Consider the following 6199-nt stretch of genomic DNA (forward strand, 5'->3'; position numbering starts at 1 on the left):
ATTGAATATGAGTTTAATTATTATTATTATTATTAATATTTTATTTTTTTTTGGAAAAAAGTAGGAACCAAACATTGGCTTAATCTTGTTTTTAAAAGTGCATTTTAAAAAATATCAAATCAAAACAAGTTTTGAGTTTACAAAGCTAAAAACAGCAAACCAAGCGTTCCTTTAGATTTTTTTAAATTTTTACTGCCTTTTATTTAGTTATTTATTTTCGCCCAGCCCATTTGCTCAAACCACCAACCTAACCCGCTGGCCCGACCGAAGTCCAAACTCATCAACTCAGCCTACTAAGCAGTCAATGGGTCTCGGAACGAGGCAATCTGTTTTCCTTCTTGAATCGTTGCCATCCCTCTTGATGTGGATGGTGGATTATGCATGACTACGATATTCTTATTGTTACCATTCCTTATTCATTTTATCATATTAAATCAGTCTACCTCACAAGTATGTTTAGTACGCTAACGAGATAAGTATGTTTATTTTGTTGTTTTGTTTTATTTATGGTGCTAAATATGTTTAATCATATCATTTACATGTTGCGAATGTAGAATTAATTCTCGTTTTGTGGATTTTATTCGATTCTCAATCTTGAGCACATGCAAAAAGAACCTCCACCTCTAGTGCATTTAGAATAAAAAGAAAGCATGTCGCCTGGTAATATTATAATGCTTATGTTAGAGTGGATAAGCATTAAACATATTAGACAATTTGACAAAGTGAATATGAATACTTTTGACTTATATGCCTTTTATGGAAAGTTAACAAGCGCGATTCGTCTAATTAATTTTTATTTATTTTTTTAATAGTGGATTGATTATTTTCCTCTTGTTTCATTTGTTGGAAAAAATGAGTAAATGGTTCATTTTTGGCAAAATTTTCGATGGGGCCCGTTGGTTCAATTTGGAAGATCGAAGTTGATCTTTGTTCTCCTCCATGAGAGTATCGAAATCATATATTTATTTGTCAAAATTGATGAATGGATGAATGAGAAATTGGAACTTAAAGATGACCATTGGAAGACGGTTATGTTGGAAAAATTGAAGTTAGTCCCAAACAGGAAAAATATGAAAGTAAGAATCACTTTAAATATGGTTGCACATTGGAAATGTGTAATCATATGTAACATAGAGGCTCTCTTCACGTGCGCGCGCAGGGGGTGCAAATCTCGGACCGAAATTGCCTTTGGACCTTGAACTTGTGTGCGGGCTCGACCTGCGCACACAAATATCAAACCGAACGGAGCAAAAATTGGCCTCTCCAGAAAGCCCACGTTTTTGCAATTTTTTTGGTTTTTTCCACTGACTTTTAAGTTTCCGAAACTTCCAAAACTCCCAAAAATTGAAGTGATTCCAATGTTAATTGTCATAGAGTTAATGACAGATTTATGCTATATTAAATCTCAAGTTTTCTAACAATAAAACATATGAAAATTTTCACCAGGAAAACACACGAAATTCTCTCTACACGAAAATTCTCAGATTCTGTCGTCGTCTTCTTTCTATCCAGTGAAGTCGTCGTGGTGGTGTTATTGTTCAAATGCTAAATTGGTTCGCCATAGTAGTGTCTGTAGTGCTCAAATTCGGCTGGATTTGCCGTTGTATCCTGGGAAATAGACGTTCGAACTAGACCTCAAGCACTTACAGTGAGGGGGCGAATCTGTTTTAAGAAAACTGTATTTACACAGGCCTTAGGTTGAAAATTTATCTGCTATTTATTTAATTTGTATTTTATTCTTGCAAATTTATTTATTTAACGATTTACACATCTCATATATTGTTTGTAAAATTTATGTTAGAAATATATTTCTAAAAAAAAAAATACACGATTTTTTTTCAATTTGTTGTATGTGTGAAAAATAGATTCACATATACGGTATTTTTATTTGTAAGTGAAAAAATTTGTAATATTTTAATTAGTGTATGAATAAAAACACTTTATACAAATTTTGTGCAAATACGATGAGCTTCGCCCTCAAATACAATAAGCTGCCATATACGGTGAACTTTTTGCAAATACGGTAGGCATCATATACGGTAAGTTGCAAATACGGTAAGCTGCTTGGCATATACGGTAGGCTGTCATATACGATGAATTGAATTGCCAAATACAGTAAGCATGAATCCGGTGTCTAAATCACATATATGGTATATGAGAATCCGATTCCACTCTATACATTACTAATTAAATTTACCAACAAACTTAAAACAGATTCCTAAAGGAAAAATTGATTTTTTATATTGTTAATTTTAGAAACTAATTTTTTTGTTTTATTTTCAAAAATGGCAAATGAATCGACCAACATGGATGTGACCCAAACTGTGCCTACTAGAAATCAGGCTAAGGGCTCAACTGTGGCTTAATGGCCAAACTCTATTGTGGCTCAGACTGTGGCTAGATTGCCAAGTCATGTTGTGAGTCAAACTATGGCTCCAACAACTGGCCATACCATTAATGTTCCGATTAATTATGGAGAAAATTTGAAAAAATTCAATGGCGTGAATTTCAAAAGGTGGCAGCAGAAAATGTTATTTTATCCGACCACTTTGAATCTTGCGAGATTCTTGACTGAGACTGCTCCAAAACTCAATGAGGGTGAATGAGATGTTCAATCAATCAGTGTACTCGATGCTTGGAACCACTCGAATTTTCTGTGTCGAAACTATAATATGAACAGCTTATCAAACACGCTATACAATGTGTATGGTACTATGAAAACTGCTAAGAAATTGTGGGAGTCTTTGGACATAAAATATAAAACTGAGGACGTCGGGGCTAAAAAGTTCATTATCGGCAGATTCCTAGACTATAAAATGGTGGACTCCAAAACAGTTATCAATCAAGTGCAAGAACTCCAAGTGATTCTTCACGAAATTCTTGTCGAAGGGATGATTTTGAGTGAAACTTTTCAAGTGGCTGCAATTATTAAAAAATTGCCCCTAGCACGAAAAGATTTCAAGAATTATTTGAAACACAAAAGAAAGGAAATGAATGTCGAAGAACTAATTGTTAAACTTCGAATTGAAGAAGACAACAAGAGTTTCAAAAAGAAGTAGTTCAATCCTGGTGCTGCTAAAGCTAATGTTGTGGAGCATGGTCAAAGTAATAAAACCTACAAAAACAAGTCTGGGTCATCCATTGGCAAAAAGACCAAGCAAGGACCAAAATGCGAAATTTATAAGAAGAAATTTCAAGGAAAATGCTTCAATTGTGACAAAGTAGGCCACAAGTCTTCGGAGTGCAGATTGCCAAAAAAGAAGAAAGAAGCAATTGTGATTGACTACATGGCACAAGATATGTCGGAGCTAAATCTCTCAGTCATCATTTCTAAAGTGAACATGGTGGGTTCAAACCCTAAGGAGAGGTGGATTGACAACGGTGCTACGAAACATGTGTGCTATGATAAGGAGTTATTTGCAGCGTTTGAAGCAATTGAGAATGAGATGTTCATAGAAAATTCAGCAACTTCTGAAATCAAAGGTCAAAGAAAGGTGGTTCGGAAGATGACCTCGGGAAAAGAGCCGACTCTCAACAATGTGCTATATGTGCCGGAAATTCGCAAGAACCTAGTGTCCGGGTCGTTTTTGGATAAGCATGGCTTTCGCATTTTATTTGAGTCAGACAAAGTTATTTTGTCAAAAAGTGGAATGTTTGTCGGAAAAGGTTATGTTTCCGATGATATGTTTAACCTCAATGTAGTGGTTGTTAAGCAAGAAATGAATAAAGCAAACTCTTATGTTTATTTACTTGAGTCTTCCAATTTGTGACATGGTAGACTAGGACATGTTAACTATGATACTTTATGAAGATTAGTTAACTTGAATTGCATACCCGAGTTCCACATTGATTCAAAACATAAGTGTAAAACTTGTGTTGAGACAAAATTGACAAGGTCGTCGTTTAAATTAATTGAACGGAATACAGAATCACTTGATTTAATTCACAGTGACGTATGTGACTTTAAACTTGTATAAACAAGAGGTGGCAACAAGTATTTCATTACTTTTGTCAACGATAGCATCGAATATTGTTATGTGTATTTGCTAAAAAGTAAAGATGAAGTTATAGAGAAATTTATTCTCTATAAGAGTGAAGTTGAAATTCAACTTAATAAGAAAATTAAGGTGTTAAGAAGCGATCGAGGTGGTGAGTATGAAGCATCGTTTGCTGAATTCTGTGCACAATATGAAATCATACATGAAACCACCACAACCAAACGGTGTTGCTGAACGAAAAAATCGTACTTTAAAGGAAATGATGAATGCAATGCTAGTAAGTTCTGGATCATCTCAGAACATGTGGAGGAAGCTGTATTATCAGCAAATTACCTTTTAAATAAGGTACCCCGAAAGAAAATAGAAAAGACTCCTTATGAGTTATGGAAAGGAAGAAAGTCTTCCCATAAATACTTACGAGTGTGGGGATGTCTTGCTAAAGTAGCCGTTCGGACATCGAAGAAGGTAAGGATAGGGCCAAAAATGTAGATTGCGTCTTCATTGACTATGCATATAATAGTAGTGCTTATCGATTTCTTTTGTATGATTCTAAAATCTCAGACATACACAAAAACACGATATTGAAATAAAAAAGTGCTTCATTCTTTGAACATGTATTTTCGTACAAGTCCAAAGAGGAAGCAAACTCCTCCAAACGAACATATGAGACTATGACTGAAAATAGTCATAACGAAGAACTAGAAGAGGAGACTGAGGTTAGACGTAGCAAACGGAAAAGGACAGAAAAATCGTATGGTCCTGATTTTCTGACTTATATGCTAGAAAGTGAATTTCAAAGTTATCAAGAAACTGTAAATTCCGCGGAAGGGTCTCAATGGAAGGAAGCCATTAAAAGTGAGATAGATTTCATACTGCAAAACATATATGAGAGTTAGTTGATCTTCTCCCAGGAAGCAAACCACTAGGCTATAAATGGATTTTCAAAAAGAAAATGAGAGCAGATGGAACTATCGAAAAGTACAAAGCCAGATTAGTAATAAAGGTTACAAACAAATGAAAGGCCTTGATTACTTTGATACATATTCTCCAATGACGAGAATAACCTCTATTAGGTTGATACTTGCGATTGTTGCTTTGCGAAATCTTGAAGTACGTCAAATGGATGTTAAAACTACTTTTCTAAATGGAGATTTAGAAGAAGAAATTTATATGGAACAACCCGATGGATTTTCGTCACGAGAGCAGGAAAAGAAAGTTTGTAAATTGGTGAAGTCACTATATGGTTTGAAATAAGCACCCAAACAATGACATGAAAAATTTGATAATATCATGATAGAGAGTGGATTTAAAATCAATGAGTGTGACATGTGTTTACGCCAAAGACACTAAAGATGATTATATCATTTTATGTCTTTACGTTGACGACACGCTTATTGTCGATAGTGACATCAAGATGATTGAATCCACTAAAAATATGTTGAATTCGAAATTTGACATGAAAGATATGGATTTAGCTGATGTTATTCTTGGAGTTAAAATCTCAAGAATATCAGATGGGCTTGTTCTAAGTCAGTCATATTATGTGGACAAAATTTTGGAAAAATTAAATAAGAATGATACTGGTTTGGCTAGAACACCGATAGATACAAGTCAACATCTATCTAAAAACAAAGATGAAAGTGTCTCTCAAGTAGAATACTCGAGAGTTATTGGAAATCTAATGTACTTGATGAGTTATACAAGATTAGACATAGCCTACACAGTCAGTAAATTGAGCAGATACACGAGTAATCTAGGAGCTGATCATTGGAAAGGAATAGTAAGAGTACTAATGTACTTAAGATATACTTGTGATTATGGACTACATTATACTAAATATCCAGCGTTCATTGAAGGATACAGTTATGCTAATTGGATATCTGATATAAAAGACTCAAAGTCCACATGTGGATTTGTGTTCATATTGGGAGGTGTTGCCATATCGTGGAAATCCTCTAAGCAAACAGTTATAGTCAGATCTACGATAGAATCTGAGTTTATAGCTCTAGATAAATGTGGTGAAGAGGCCGAATGGTTGCGTAACTTCTTAGAGGATATTTCAAGATGGTCAAAACATGTGCCATCAATTTGCCTATATTGTGACAGTCAATCAGCAATAGAAATGGCACAGAGTAACATGTACAATGTTAAGTTTAGACATATACGTCGTAGACGCAATACTATAAGATAACTACTCTCAA

The sequence above is a fragment of the Olea europaea genome, chromosome 8 (assembly GCF_002742605.1).
Source record: "Olea europaea var. sylvestris chromosome 8, O_europaea_v1, whole genome shotgun sequence".
Taxonomy (NCBI): Eukaryota; Viridiplantae; Streptophyta; class Magnoliopsida; order Lamiales; family Oleaceae; genus Olea; species Olea europaea.